Source organism: Pezoporus occidentalis, unplaced genomic scaffold (assembly GCF_034315485.1).
Source record: "Pezoporus occidentalis ecotype Australia unplaced genomic scaffold, CSIRO_AGI_Poc_V1 ctg122, whole genome shotgun sequence".
Lineage (NCBI taxonomy): Eukaryota > Metazoa > Chordata > Aves > Psittaciformes > Psittacidae > Pezoporus > Pezoporus occidentalis.
Window position 1 is genome coordinate 1,632,451 of NW_026913016.1, and position 15,567 is coordinate 1,648,017.

A 15,567-nucleotide genomic window follows, 5' to 3' on the forward strand; every position below is an offset into this window, starting at 1 on the left:
ATTAGAAAAACTTCCAGGAAGTGATTTATGACCAGTTTTAGATGCATTTAAATGTATTTATGAGATTAACAGCATTTTGGAAATGCCTGTTACTTACAAGGAAAGGCTAGTGCATCTGGTTTATATACTATTAAGTATCTGGTAGATCGAACCCATGCAGCAACCTGTGGGTATTTCATGTTTGATGAGTTTCAGGAGGTTTTGGATGTTAGCAGTAAAGGCAGTGAGCAAGGATGGTTTGCTGCATGTTAGAGATTTCAGGGTCCTGATTAGAGGTTTGTCAAGCCTGGGCTCAATTTTGTAAGAATTGTTTTCAGTTTGAGAAGTTAATATGTTCTGTGCAATTATACCTTACTGGTATAATCCATATATTAGTATGTAAATAAGCAACATAAATATATTACATATTTACATATTCTGTGGAGGCCTCCATGTGAAACCTAGTCTTCTAAAACTTCAGACTTAAGTCTCTGTAAACACCCCTGTACTTTTCCTGGGTTTAAAACTGTTGCTTTGAATTCTAGGGTACATTCTATATGTACATATATCAAATATAAATGACGTGAGAAATTTCTACCATTTATTTTATTCTTATCAAATTACATGATTCAGGCAAAACTTAAAATGTTCAACAAGTGAAAAACTTAAAGGGCTTAGTAGTATTTTTAATGTCACTGGTGATTTTATATGTGCTTATAAAAAAAATAGTCTTAAACAGGCTAGTACTTTAACCTGAGTAAAAGTTAACAAACCTGTTCTATGCAGCATTTAAACGCACCTACCTTTTTTATAGCTACAGTAACACTGCCTTTAAGATGAAAGTGTTAGATCATTGCTTCCAATTATGTTAAAGCCCATTTTAATCTCTTTCTCTAAAAGACATAAAAATGTTTGATAGCTAGAAACAGCCTGTCAAAGACTGCAGTACACAACATAGATTCACTGTGTGCCATTTCATTACACTGTGCTTGCCTTAAACACTCTTCCTGTAAAACCGTCAAGGTGTATATATGCACTTAGTTTGCAGAAGAATATTTCACACCACTCTAGAAAATACAAAATAAAGCAGGCTTGTTGCACTACTATATCTTGTGAAGTGATAGCATCCCACTGAAGGTAAAAGCCAGTGCTGACCTGTACCATCATTGTTGGAATAAAACAAAAGAGATGCTGAAATTGCCTCTTACACATCTTTGTTTTGATTCAGTTTGCAGGAGTACATTGCAGCACTGGTAGGAAACATGCCTGTTCCTGTGGGAAGTGCTTAAGATTTTTTTTCCAAGCAATTCACCTCTCAGCTGGCAGGAATTACTGCACAGGTAGAGCCCAGCAAGTGTGAAATTCCTGTGTATGAGCATTTTGGTCTCTGTCATTGTGACAAAAAGCGGTGTTTAGTTTGCAGGGAATGTAAGTTACAATACTGTCATCAGGTAATTTTACAGTAAGAACAAGAGATTTGCTCTTACTGCAGTTTCCGAAAAAAAGATGTGAAACTTGTCTGAATCAGAGAACTTGCTGTAGGACCTTCCATCCCTTTTCCTGTGTTGGTCATCACTTTTCAGATAGGGTCTGCCTGCCCTGTTAGCCTCTTCCATCTCTTCCTTTCTCTCCATTTCTCTCCTAGCTTGATTTTGTGTTGAAAAGAGTAGATGAAAGAATTTTAGTTCTCATTTTGCAAGACTTCAGCATGGCACATAAGAGCTTGTAAGGCAAGGGTGTGCAGACAGGGCTGAATGTGTGCCTTGGATGCCCTTGTGCACTCTAGCTCCAAGTCTGAAAACGTGGAGAAGCATCTATCCCTGCTCTGTTTCTGCTTTTTAAGCTGTGGCAGCAACTTGAAAGCAGTCCCTGTACCAAAGTAGAGGTGTCAGCCATTGCTGCTGCTAAGCTCACACTGTGCCTAGTTAGATGATAAATTAGTTTTAAGCTTCCCTGAGGAGCAGGCTGGAATGTGTTGCTGCAGAAGAAGCAGCTGCCACGTGTCCTGGTAAGATGAGGCAGGCCTTCACCCAGGTGAAATGCCATGCCCAGCTCTTACAGCTATAACAGATTCACAGATGGAGCAGATTTTTACATCCTTGACACAAATGGGACTATGACCTATATCTTGGAATATTGTCGTGTTCATTATCACAAATAATACTTTAAGGCTATTGCTGCTTCAGCTAGTGGTATGAGATACTGATTTTTGACAGCAGGCCGTCTGCACAGCATACTCGTAAAGACAGAGTTTAGACAACTGTACTAAATTAAGACTGTTTGAATTGCCTTGACACAGTTGTGTTTTCCCGTTTCTGCTGTAGGAATGCCCTTCAGCAGAGAACAGGCTGGCTGGAGCTGCTCTCCCTGTACGTGGCAGGGTACGGGATGCATGTTCAATTCAAGCAGTTGCTACGAGCTTAAAGAGTTCAGGAGCCTTCTTTGTTCAGCACTAACACTGGAAGTTAGTGCTTTGGAAAGAATCTTTATACAAAAAGTTGTTTCTACTGTATAGGTCTTCACCTTCATGCTAAGGGGAAGCCCAAGGAGATGGTACTAAATGCTTGTTCTTGGTACGCACGTTGTATAGTAGGTAAGGTTTCCTGGGCTATGCGGGTGGCCAAGGGGTTTTGGATGCAGTTTCAGGAAACTGCTTAAGAACAACAGATGTAGTGTTGCTGATAAAAAACTCTAAATGAAGTCCTAAACGTGGAAGTAAAGCAGTGTGACCGAGCATAAAGATGCAAGGGATTTCCTAAACCAAACGGACATCCTAAGACTTTTGAAATTTGTCCCATCAAAATCAATAAAGACATCCAAACATGTTTGAGAGGCAGGTGCTAAAATAGCGTTCAAAACCCAAATGAGTGATGTTTTTTTGAAGAAGACAATGTTTTTATAATGAACAGCCAGTATCATTGCCTCTGCCCTGTCAGTAGGGATCAATAGATGAAAGAAGGAAGATAAGTCTGTTCTGGGAATGTTTAGTTTTTTGGTATCAGCTTTCACTGCCAGGGATGCACCTACCACAGACTTGCCTTTTCCCCTGGTAATGAAGTCAAGGTATCATCTTTAAAGACTGAAGTTTCAGAAGACATGCTGGAATGAACTGCTGTGGCACAAAGTAATATGCTGCCAGATTTAAGTGTATGTTTGCATGTGCAAGGGGTTGTGTTGGTTGCAAACATGCAGTTCCTAAAAAGAGGGATGATTGAAGTGACAGGTATTGGATGGGGATTTTAAGAAAACTCACAGAGTTGTGGAGGGTGGCAATGCTTTTTCTTGTCTACTTCATGACTAAATTTGTTGTTTGAACATATGTGTATGAGGAGTGCTTAGGACACTGTGCAGAAGGACACTTGAGGAAGGGTGTAGTAGAAATGGGAGAGAATTAAGTAGCATAGGTTGTAATTGTCAGCCTGGGCGTGTGACCTCACACTTCATCCCTGGCAGTGTTCAAGGCCAGGTTGGATGGGGCCTTGAGCAACCTGGTCTGGTGGAAGGTGCCCCAGCCCATGGCAGGGGGATTGGAATTAGATGATCTTAAGGTCCCTTCCAACCCAAACCATTCTGTGATTCTGTGAGCCAGGAGCTTGCTCATTAGGGTGATGGAAACGGATCTAGGAATTCTGAGGACACAGTGAAACAGCTCTGGAAACAAGCAGTGTAGCCCTAACATGGCTCCAGACGTTGTTTCCATCAGGGAGAGCAGTGGTTTTACTACTTGCTGTAGTACCTGCACATTCTTACCTGGTCTCCTCTGCTCTGCTCCCCTATGCTTGCAGCAATTGGATTCAACCTGCAGGCATAGGAAGCTCTGTGAAAGTGAGGAGAAGCATGGAGTGTAAATGCTGTCTCCTGAAAAACGGGAAGTGAGAAATGGGGAGGAAAAACTGAAGGTCAGCAAAAGAGCCTAAGCTGCCGATATGTACCTTTAAGATGGATACTGAAAGCCCCCTGAGGACCTGAATAGGTGTGCACAAGGTTTACCTTCGAGTTGCAAAGGTGCTTTGTGTCAGTATGAAACCTTCACCTGCTTCTATCTCAGACATCATTACTGTGCCTGTGTCTTGCATGCTCACAGAAAATGTGTTAGTGAGAGGTTTCAGGGGATTTTGAATCATCTTGCACAAGGTTACTAGAAAAAATTAAGCTGTAGCAAGTGAAGGATAAGGAAATGACATGAATTAAAAATTAACTGGGTAACAGAAGGTAAAGCAGAGGATTAAATGATCACGTCTCATCACAAACGGCTCAGACTGTGTGACCTGCCTGTACATTTGTGATTTGGGAAGCAGTTAACTGAGAAGGAAGATGAGAAAATTTGCAAATCACAGTTAAAACAGGAGAAACACTCAAGGAGATGTATTTGCTACCATGTGGCCCATTCATTCAGCTCATTTAAAGCCCTTCCAGTCAGCATCAAGATGTCCAAATTGACATCTTGTCATTATTGTCATCTTGTCTGTATTGGGTTTGCATGGTAAGGTTTTGGTAATGAGGAGCTGGAGAGGTGGCTTCTGTGAGAATCTGCTAGAAGCTTCCCCCATATCTGACAGTGGCAATACCAGCCGTCTCCAAGAGGAATGTACCACTGGCCAAGGCTGAGCCAATCAGCAATAGTACCTCTGGGATAATGTATTGAAGAAGGGTGAAAAACCATGTGCAACAGCAATTGCAGCTGGAGAGAGGCGTGAGAATGTGTGGTGTGAGAGAAACATCCTGCAGACACCAAGGTGCAATTAAGTAAGTAGTATCCGTGCCAGAAGGGAAACTGTAGTTCATGGCAAACTTCAATCTCATGTATAGCTGTGTGTAAAGCCAAAAATGGAAGAATACACAGAAAAGATGATGTATGCAAAGGTAGAAACTAATGCAAGTAGGATCCTAATGCAAGAAAGGTTATTGCAAAATAGGTGAGAACTCACAGAAGGCATGGAAGGTATTGTATCAGAGTTATTAAACTTCTTGGGACCATGTCCTTAGAAAGGAAAGGAGTAATAGGTATGATTAAAATATATGAAACAGGAGTAATATTAGGCATTATTAAAATATATGAAACAGTGGCCCAAAAGGAAGATGAAAGATACTTTTTTCCTGCTGTTTGTGACGCAGTTTGTTTGTAATTCAGTAAAATTAAAGAGTGGCAAAATTGAATAATGAAACTGAAATTTTTATTTTTCCTCACAGTTAGGCTGAGAGTTCAAGCTGCAGGGCATTGCAGAAGCTGAAATTTAGCACGATTTCCAAAAGGACTGAGTGTGCTGCAAGTATATATAGATGTTCCTGGGAGGTAAGCCAAGGCTGTGTCTGTAAGAGCTAGTATGTATTTACATACAATGGGGAAGGCTCTGAGGCATTGTGAGCTCCTGGTACCCAGCAGTTTGTTTCTGCATGGGGAAGCTGTCCCAGCTCCTGAAATAGGATGGCTGCCTGTTGGGAAAAACCCCTGATCCAGCTGCCAAATCACATGGGCATTTGCATGGGCAACAATTCAGTTTGGGACAGGCCAGGTTCAGTCACACTGTTGTTCAGACTCAGACAATCATGTTCCTCTGCTTGGGAACCACCCTGAGCATGTTTGAGTCTTTCAGGATGTCATATGTGTGGGCTTAAACTGCACACCTCTTGGAGACTGTGAGACCTCCCAAGAAGACTATGTCAGGATATGTCTTAACTCTGGTTGAATTAGGAGAGCCTGTTTGATGGCTTTTGAGTTTTCTTTTGAGGTGTCTGGATAGGACCACTATAAGTGGAATATTTATTGGCAGATAAATTGACATTTTTCCTGCACAATCTGAGTTGTTTGGTTGTTTGGTTTTTTTTTTCTTTATGTAAAAGGTTTTCTTGCCAGCTTATCCTTTTCGATAAGCTTTGGGTAACTTGCCTTTGGGCTGGCAAGTTGCCCAAATAATAAATGCACTGTTAAATTCACACTTAGCAGCAAATATTCTGTTTTGCACTTCCCCTAAGCACTGGTACCCACTCTTTGCAAATCTCATCTGATGCATGTACTGTCAAAACATAAATAGGCAACTGTGACTTCTCTGCTGTCTGCTCTGGAATGATAGCATAATCTATTTGCTGTATTCATCCCTTTCATTTCCATTTTTATTGCTATAATCTAACCCACTTTTTTTTTCTTTCTTTCTTGGTGCACAAATTATGAAGATGGCCTTGCCTATTCATCAGCAGGCTCTAAAGCGCGTGTGGTGTGTGATGCATGATTCTATCTTGTTGTTTGATCTAGTTAATGCCACATTCATAACTATACATAAAAAATGGGGAGTGCTTTCTGATGGCAGCTTAGTGTAAATCGCTGGCCCAGGTGAAAGCATGGAATCTTCAGATCTGAAGCTTAAAAAACCCAGTCAGATATACAGCACTTTTAAAGGGTTAAAACCTGCAAAAACCAGGTTCAGTTCATTGAATGGGCACAGGAGCCTTTTCCTGGAACACCAGACCAATGGCATCACCATCTACATGGAGATGTCATCACAGGGGTGCTGAGTAACTACAAGATTCATTCATAAGGGCATGCTCAAATTAAGGTCCCACTTCAGCAACATTTTAGGAAAAGCAATTTAATACAGCTCAAATACCATAGGAGCATAAAACAGCCTGATTTTGCATTAAATTGCTGAAGCCTGTAATAAAATATACTGGGTAGTTAATAAATAAGGCAACTGGATAGAGAATTTCAGAGCCAGACTTTTTTTCCTGGCAACAGGTATATATATCAGTTCCAGCCTCAACTCAGCCGTGCATGTCTGGATGGAAAGGAAAGATCATGTTTGTGTAGGGGAGATTCAACTCTAATTTTCACCTGTATAAACCAATGTGAACTGTGAAGAGAATTACATGATTAAATTGATATACTACCGAAGTGATAAATCCAATATCTGGAAAGATGTTTTCCTTCCCTGCTTGTTTCTGAACCGTAGAAATTGTTTTTCAGCTCTTCAGTGAAGAAAAGCAGAGGAGGATTTATCAGGTGGTGAGTTTGGGCTGGTTTTTTTTTTAAATATTTTGTGTTGCTGTAAAGTACCTAGTCATTGCTGTATTGATTTGTTTATCAAAAAAGGAATATTAGATAAAGAGCGGGAGTTCCCTTGGCTTTTGTCCCTGGTTGTTAAATAAATACATATATACGTTTTTGCTACAGTTTCCAGGGGACAATTTGTCTGGTCTGACCACAGGACCTCATGCAGCCTTTCAAGTCTTAAAAAGGGCCTACAGGAAAGAGGGGGAAAGAGTTTTTAGCAGGTCCTGGATTGAGGAGTAATGGTTTTAAACTAAAAGAAGGGAGATTCAGGCTGGATGCGAGAAAGAAAAGTTCTTCACAGTGAGGGTGATAAAACACTGGCACAGGTTGCCCAGAGGGGTGGTGGATGCACCATCCCTGGAGACATACAAGGCCAGGCTGAATGTGGTTCTGGGCAACCTGATCTAGTTGAAGATGTCCCTGCTCATGGCAGGGAGGCTGGACTGAATGAAAGTCTCTTCCAACCCAGGCTATTCTGTGCTTCTATTTCATCTGGAGACATCGTAACCTACTTTCATCTGATGAATACTGACACTGTCCTGTAAAGGATTGGAGGAGAACTTATTGTAACCCTAAACTAAATTGTATTGTTGGGCTTTTTCCTCTTCTTCCTGCAAGACTTAGGTAGCTTTGTGATTCACCACACCCTACTGATTAAAAGCTGGGAATGTTTCTTCCCAGTCTTACAAAAAGAAAATGTTATACAGCTTTTGACCTGAATTAGTGGTGGGCAGAGCAACATATAACCCATTTCCTATTATTTCTTAATTGTTGGCTCAGGCCCACTTTGTCTTTCAACTGCTGGCATGTGCTGCTGTTTGCAGGCTGGCAGCTCCATGCAGGCTTGCTGGAAAAGGGATCACAAAGGGATTGTTAGATGGCAATAGGAAACTGTTGTGAATAAAAAAATATTCAGGAAGCCAACAGAAGTCTTAAGGGCATTTAAAAATACGCTGTAAAGGACATCACAAAGACCATTGTAGAAATACAGTTATCTTCAGCACAGCCTTCCTTGTAATTGAGTCTTGGACCCCCACTGGTTAAATGACTGGCTTTCTATCTACGTGGTTAAATCTGCTTCTTTGTGGATAACTCTTTATGAACACTGCTCCTGTTACAAATCGTGAAGTACAATTTATATGGGCAATAAAACCTTTAACAATTGCTAAAACAGTTAACCAGCTCACTAGAACATTCCCTATCACAGATCTGGCCTTGGGAAGTTAACTAACAAACATGTTATTAACCACTGATGAGGAGCTGTTTGGAAGAGATTATTGCTTAATTAATCTTTGTGCTGAGCTAATAAGAGTGTTAAATAGGCCTCTCTGTTGAATTGGGTTGTTAAAACAGATTGCAAGTTCCCTCAGGGGGAACACTGAGACCAATATGACATTAAAGTTAGCCATCCAACAAAGAAGATATTTTGGGCATTAAAAATAACAAATCCAAACATCTTCATTAAGAACATCATAAGATTCAGTGGCTGTGGGGGTATTGAGTGAGTATACGTGTATGTATAAACTACCGTGCTCTTTCCTCTTCTGGTAAGAAAGCTGTATCATTCAGCATTTAAATTCAGTGGGTTTTACCACTGTTCTATTGCGGCATAAATTGAACGTGTCACACTTATCTGTAGTAAGCAAGTTACCCTGATCTGGAAGGCAGAATCTGAAGCAAACTCAAATGTCATCTGCTCATCCTAGAGACAAACGAGATCAAAAATCTCTTCATATTAATGAGTTGAATAAGCCTTCTGCTTGATACAATTTGATGCAACAGTAAAAGGTAGTGACCAGGTTGCCATTGTGCTTCATGGCATTTTTAGTAGTGAGCAGTCAGGTCTCGGCCATGAAGAAAGGTGCCCATACTTCAACTCCCTTTCAACATGCATGTTACGGGAGAAGAGAAAGATTCCATAAAAAGAAAGGTTGGAAAGGAGTTATTCACCCTTGAATGTCTGGTGGTAGTAACTCAGAAGGGATATTGGTCAGTTACTACAGTTACTTCCATGCCGGGTCCTGTCCCTCATGAGACACAATTCCATCCTTACACCCAACTCGGAGGTGTTGACTCTCTGTATGTTTGCATCCCATGATCTGAATGTCCTGGGTTCAGCAGTAGCAGTCATTTTTCTCCTTCTTGGTAGCTGGTGCAGCGCTGTGTTTTGACTTTTGACTTGGGAACAGAGCTGATAACAATGATGTTTTGGTTTGGCCAAGGACTTTGTGAGCCTCATGCTCTGCCAGGGAGGAGGGAAGCCAGGAGGAAGCAGAGACAGGACACCTGACCCAAACTGACCAAAGAGGTATTCCATACCACAGCACGTCATGCCCAGGATGTAACTGAGAGTTACCTGGAAGGGCTGGGAGACTGCAGGGTTGGAGGAGGTGCTTGATTGGGTTGGGGGTGCGAATTATCAGTCCGCTGGTGGTGAGATGTTGTATTCTCTTCCCTCTTTGTTTCCTTTATCATTATTATTATTGGTGGTAGCAGTAGTGATCTGTGTTATACCTTAGTTACTAAACTGTTCTTATCTCAACCCGTGGGAGTTGCATTTGTTTTGATTCTCCTCTCTGTCCCTCTGGGAGTAGGGGGAGGGCAAGAATGGGGGGAGTGAGTGAACGAGCCCTCTGCCTGGTTTTAAACCACAACATATACTCAATGTGTGATTATATTTCTTTTGCATGAAAAAGACTAGGCAAAGCATTTATGGCATGAAAGTAGCAATATGACAGAATGCATTCATGCATTCCCATATTTTTGATGTTAGGGTTTTATCTTGTCTGAATTCTTGATGGCTTCAGGCTTAATATCTTGCACACACCCTGTCTCACCAAAAGCCTGGGTGTGCCAAGATGAGGTTAAGTCCTTGTTTGCATGACTCCTCTGTGCCTGACCTTTGACATCTTATGGGTTTATTTTATGATCTTTTGCCATGCATACTTGAATATTGATGAGGAACTTGCACTTATGGGATGCGGTCACAGTACAGATCATCACTTAACGGCCTGTTGACTGGTTTCTCTATGTTGTCCATGTTGTCTCTAATGCATCACATCAAAGCACCAAGCAAAACCTTCTTGATTAGCATAGCCTTGGAGACCTCTAAATGTTGTCTCACTTCATTACTACTGCAAAATGATCAATATGCCTCACCAAAATTAACTGTACTTTGGACATCTCCCTTGCCTGATTACTGTGCATCTTGTATTCCTCAAGGATAATGGAGGTTTGTTCCCAGCCAAGATGTTATCCTGGTTGTAGGCACAGCTGCAGAGTTCATCTGTGCCTGTGTTTTCTCAAGAACGGATCTTAGCTGCTAATCAAAACCAGTCTTTTTACATGTGCACATGATTTGTGTTTGGTGAGTATGAGTTGAAGTTCGTGAATAGGAAATGATTGATTAGAATAACATACCCCTGTGCTTTTTAAACATCAGGATGAGGGCTGGAATACCTCATTCCTGACAGTCTACAGCATATGTCCACAAATCAGAGACGTTGTTTTCCCACCCCTCATTTCATGCTGACTTTTTAATGTACTAGCCGAAGCTAATCTTAAGTGTACAACAGCATATTGGCTTGTTGTATTTGTTACACATAATTAATATTACTCTAGTCAGCTATCTTCTCAATTATTATTTCCAGTTGCTTCATAGTTATTAAAATGTCACAGTTCAAGCACAGATAAGTGTCCTTGATATGCAGAGGTCTGCTAAGTGGAAAACTTTTAGGTGCCTTTTAATTACTCAGATCCTCAAGGTATACTGCTGTGGTCATGCTGTCTTCAAGTATATATTTGACCTGTACTTCATATGCGCAGTTAAAGGTTCAAATAAACATGCATGTCTTCTCTGCTTATTAGGTGAAATTCTAGACATAAAGAGAACTTGAGGGGAGTTTCCACTGATGTCTCAACTAAGTAAATTGTTCATGCTGGACGCACCTGCCTGCTTTGTCTCTGCTCCACTGATCCATACTGCCGTTTTTTCCATACATGCATTCACAGAAATCCATTTGCATGGAAATATGGCTTGCTAGTTAAGCCCTTGCATTGTAAATCCAGCTTTAATATTATCAGCAGTGCTCCCTGCTGTGCCTCAAGGGCCAGTAAACCACTCCTCCACACAGTGAGTTGGAGGACCCATTGCACATCCTGTGTCTTCTAGGCTCTTGCTTTCCATTAAACCTTCTTTCACGATCAAGGCCCTCTTGCTTCAGTGGAGACCAGCTGAGCTGCTGCGGTAAGTGCAGGAACCTCCTAGATGCAACGCCAATAACTTGTTCCTGTGTTGCCATCAGTAATATCTCCTTATATATGTTCTTCTTGCGGATCCTTTCTGTACAGAAGGAGTTAGATCCCAAGGTAGGGTGAGCTTCAGTGAGGAGGTCTAAGTGACAAGGTCAGAGACTGCAAAACCCTGTCCCCTCCGGCTCACCACCACATCTGTGGTTCTGAGCACTGTCAGCTGGCACTGAACAGTGACTGTGCTTGGGAAGAGGAGGAAGGAAAGCTGAAATCAGAAATTGAGGTGGAAGAGTATGAATAAATGTCTGAAAAAAGAAGCGAGAGAGCAAGAAAATGACAGACCAGATACTGTTAAATCTCTGTTCATCAGGTTGTGAAAATCTCCCCTCTACACCGAGAAAAATAATTTGCTTTCCAGCACAGACCCAGCTCTCAACAAGCTCATGTTGGATTTGGGGAATTGCCTTTCAGAAGGTTCTTCCCAACCAAAAAAATGTCATGGCTTTCTACTGAAAGAAAGCTGAACTGGTCAGGAATCCATCTAAGGATAATCTTCAACTCCAATAGTCGTATTTGTCTATGATAGGGCTCCCCCTTCTCCTCTGCTGTTGGATCCTGATATTTCATTTTCTCGCAGTCACTCAGGAAACCCTTTTTTTCCCAACCACAGCCCATTGGCTGCAACAGTGGCACCCACACCATTTCCCGTCTCCTGTTTAGGTACATTCCACCACTACCACGACCTTCGGAGCTGATGTATGGAGCAGCCCTGCAGGATTGTTCTCTCTGACATTGAGCGTGAGGCTGGGCAATAAAATGAGGAATTAGTAGGCATTTACATTCTGAAGTTAATGATGAGGAGTGTGAGCCTTCCAAACATCTGTTTCCCCTGTTTTCAAGGGGGCCTTTAATTTTCTTCTGGTTCTCGTCCACATGGCTATTGTCATTAAGCATCAGCTAGCAGTGCACTGGCTCTGGGAAACAGAGGCTGGCTGTGGAACAAAAACCCTCTAAATCACAGTATGTCTCAATTTGGGGGGGACAGTTGTAACATCCATGGGGTTAGAAAACTGTTGGAAACCTTCTTCATGGTGATGAAAGAAACACAGGGAAAACTGTGCTGTCTCCAGGCTTGGGGCTGGATCCAGGGCTGTATAAATGAGGACACGGGTCACAAGTGGCTGTGATCTCTCCCTGAGATCCACTGCTGGTCGGTCTCTTCTGGACCCTGCTAAGTCCTAGGCTGGTGACTGTTGCCCACGGAAAGAAGAAAGCCCTGACCCTAGGTTGGGAGAAAGGCCAGAAAATCCAGAAATTAGCAACTTGCAGGACAATAAGAATGAGAGGGAAGAGCATTGTTAGAAAAACAAACAAACAAGCAGGACTGAGTGTTGAAGGAAAAAGAAGTCAGGAGGGGTAGATGAAAGGAAACTCTAGATAGTGGCCACTGTTCTGAGATGGACTCAGTGGACATAGAGGCAGAACACTGTTCCCTAGTAAAACAAAGGCATGGATGAAGCTATCAAAGATCAGTCAACTCCAGATCCAGGGAATGAATGGGGCAAACTGGCATGAGCAAAACATAGAGGGGTCCCCTTATGGAAGAAAATGCCAGAAAGGAATATAAAGGCAAATAAACCAAAATCTTCCTGGTGTCTTTGCCTTTAACTTTCAAAGCCTTCCAAGAGGGCATGTTGGTCAGCTGTTACACCCTTCCCTGATTTAGTGACACTGAAGTAGCCTTCACTTCCCAGAGGCCCCCACTTTATTGCCTTTAATAACCTCGTGAAGGGTAATGAAGCATCTTAGGTTTTGTGTCATGCTGTTTGGTGTGGTGAGGGTGGGACATGAGGGCTTTGGGACACCTGGTCAAAGTTTCAAGATGCCTTTGAGAAGGGGCCTGGGGTGTGGATGAGGCATCCTAAGGCTCAGCCCTGGGGACAGGGTCCTGCTGCTGTTTCACCTGAGAGCCTGGGGGACTGCCCCTGTGACTGCAGCCAGCTCTTTATCCTTTCCCAAATTCTCCCTAGTCTCTCCATGACTTTCATGTGGAAATTTGGAGCTGAGGCAGTACAAGGACACAGGTTGGAGGGGGGTCATCCAAGACTCGCGTCTGCTGCCCACCCACAGACAGAGCTGGAGGTGGGTTTTACCATTTCCCCTTGTCAAAAGAGTTCCTCCTTGTCAAAATGTAAGCACAATAATAGCCAGGGGGAGGCTTTAAGAGCCTGCTGCCAAAAGTGACTTTTATTATGCATCTCACCGTTCGCAGTCATCCAAATGCTGTGATGTCCGTGCACACCTTAAATTGTGGATCTGTGACAGCTGGATTCAGCATGGGGGTGTGGGAAGTCTCTGTGGTTTATCAAATAACAGGGAGAGAAAGGAAAATCAACGTGTCACAGCAGTGTCTGTCTGCTGGCAGCCCAACTGACTTAACTGGCTGCATGCTTTTAGTGGTTGTGTTGGATTTGCTTGACTTTTAAAAACAGACAGGCTTTCAGGCTTGCAGCCATTTTCAGATCAAACCAACCCCCCACTCCTGTCCCCATCTTCCCGTGAAGTGCTTTTTTGGCTGGCACAGATTGACTGATGAGGATTTGGTTCCAAGATGGTACATTCAAGGTTGTAATAGAACCTTTTCTTTTTGGCCGTTTCCCTTTTAAGCAAGGTAACCAAGAAACCCTGATTTGCATTCGGGAATGCTGATTGCACTAAGTAGTTAAGTCCATCAAGTTCCCAGTGGCACTTTCTGTCTGTGAGTTTCAGATAAAGATGGGGAGCTAAAGTAGCTTAATGGATTAAAGCAATTGCCTTCCTCACCTAGACACCTCAGCCGGAATCCGATTTTGGTGCTTAAGTGAAATTGCCCATTTGCTTCAAGAGGGGGAAGTGGGGACAGATCATCAGAGTTACCCCAGTGGCCAAAAACTCCTATCTGGCAGCTAAGGGGTGGCCATCAGCAGGACCGGGGCCATTGGCAAGGGTAGATGTGGTGGCCTGCTGGTGCATGTGTCCCTGCAACTTGCTTCTCTGACAGACACTCTCCTCATATAGAAGTTCTCAGAGAAGCTGTGGCTGCCCCATCCCTGGCAGTGTTCAAGGCCAGGCTGGACGGGGCTTGGAGCAACCTGGTCTAGGGGAAGGTGACTGCCAAGTGCAGGGGGATTGGAAATAGGTGAACTTCGAGGTTCCTCCCAACCAAAATCAGTCTGTGATTCCCAACTGCTAAAACTGAACCCTCCTTTGACATGAAGCAACTATCCCTCATGGCAAACGTGGAGCAGCTTGTCCCACTATTGAAAACATGGTGACGAATTCTGCTGAATTCTCATTAATTTGGAAAATCGTGCTCAGATTGAAGAGGTGCTAAATGGTGAATCTTTCCATCAGACCAGGGAGAGGCTCTGGCTGCGAAAGCATCAGTAATTTACTGTAATTTTAGATGTTGCAGCTTCTCATCTATTTGAAGGCTGATAGACATTGTTTTCTAAGTAACAGGGCATTCCCTGTAAAAAATATCATAGGTAATGGAAAGATTAAAACAGAAGTTGAGGTATCACCAATCTATATATTCAATCAATGCCAAATGTTCTATGCAGTCAGAATCTGCTTCCCCATACATGTCACTAGGACCATACCAGAATACCAGAAAGCTCAAGAGCATTTCCAAGAATTGGATTGCTGCTATTTTAACTCCCCCCCCCCCCCCCCCCCCCCCCCCCCCCCCCATTTTTTTCAGTTCACTTTGAGTTCCAGAATAGAATAACTGTAAATTGACCAAATGACCTGAGAGATCAGTGGAAAATCTGACGGGTAACTCCTGACTTTTCATTTACAGGCTAGAGCCACTTCCACAGGAGCAAAACATCTCTTAGGGCTTTCTACTCTCCAGTGTGGCTGTAATAAAAGTGGATTCTCTTAAAGGATCATTTTGTTTCTGTGCATAGCTGAGGCCCATCACTCCTTATTTCCCAAGACATCCCAGAGCACCTGGGAAAATGTGTCCTTGGAGGGTCACCTGTTCATTACTGTCTTCTCCAAGGTGGAACATCACAATCTCATGAGACTGCAATTTTCACTAGGAGAATATTTCTCCAAGATAGCCAGATTCTGATTAGGTAGAAGAGAACCAGATGAGCTGAATCTGAACAGTCAATGTGCCAGTTTTGTAAACTTCTTTTTCACATGTAATATCTAGAAAACCAGTTGATGAGAGTGTTAGGGAAGAGGAACTTGTTTCTAACCTCTGCAAACAGAGGCCGATCACACACTGCTGGTTGTGAAGCTCA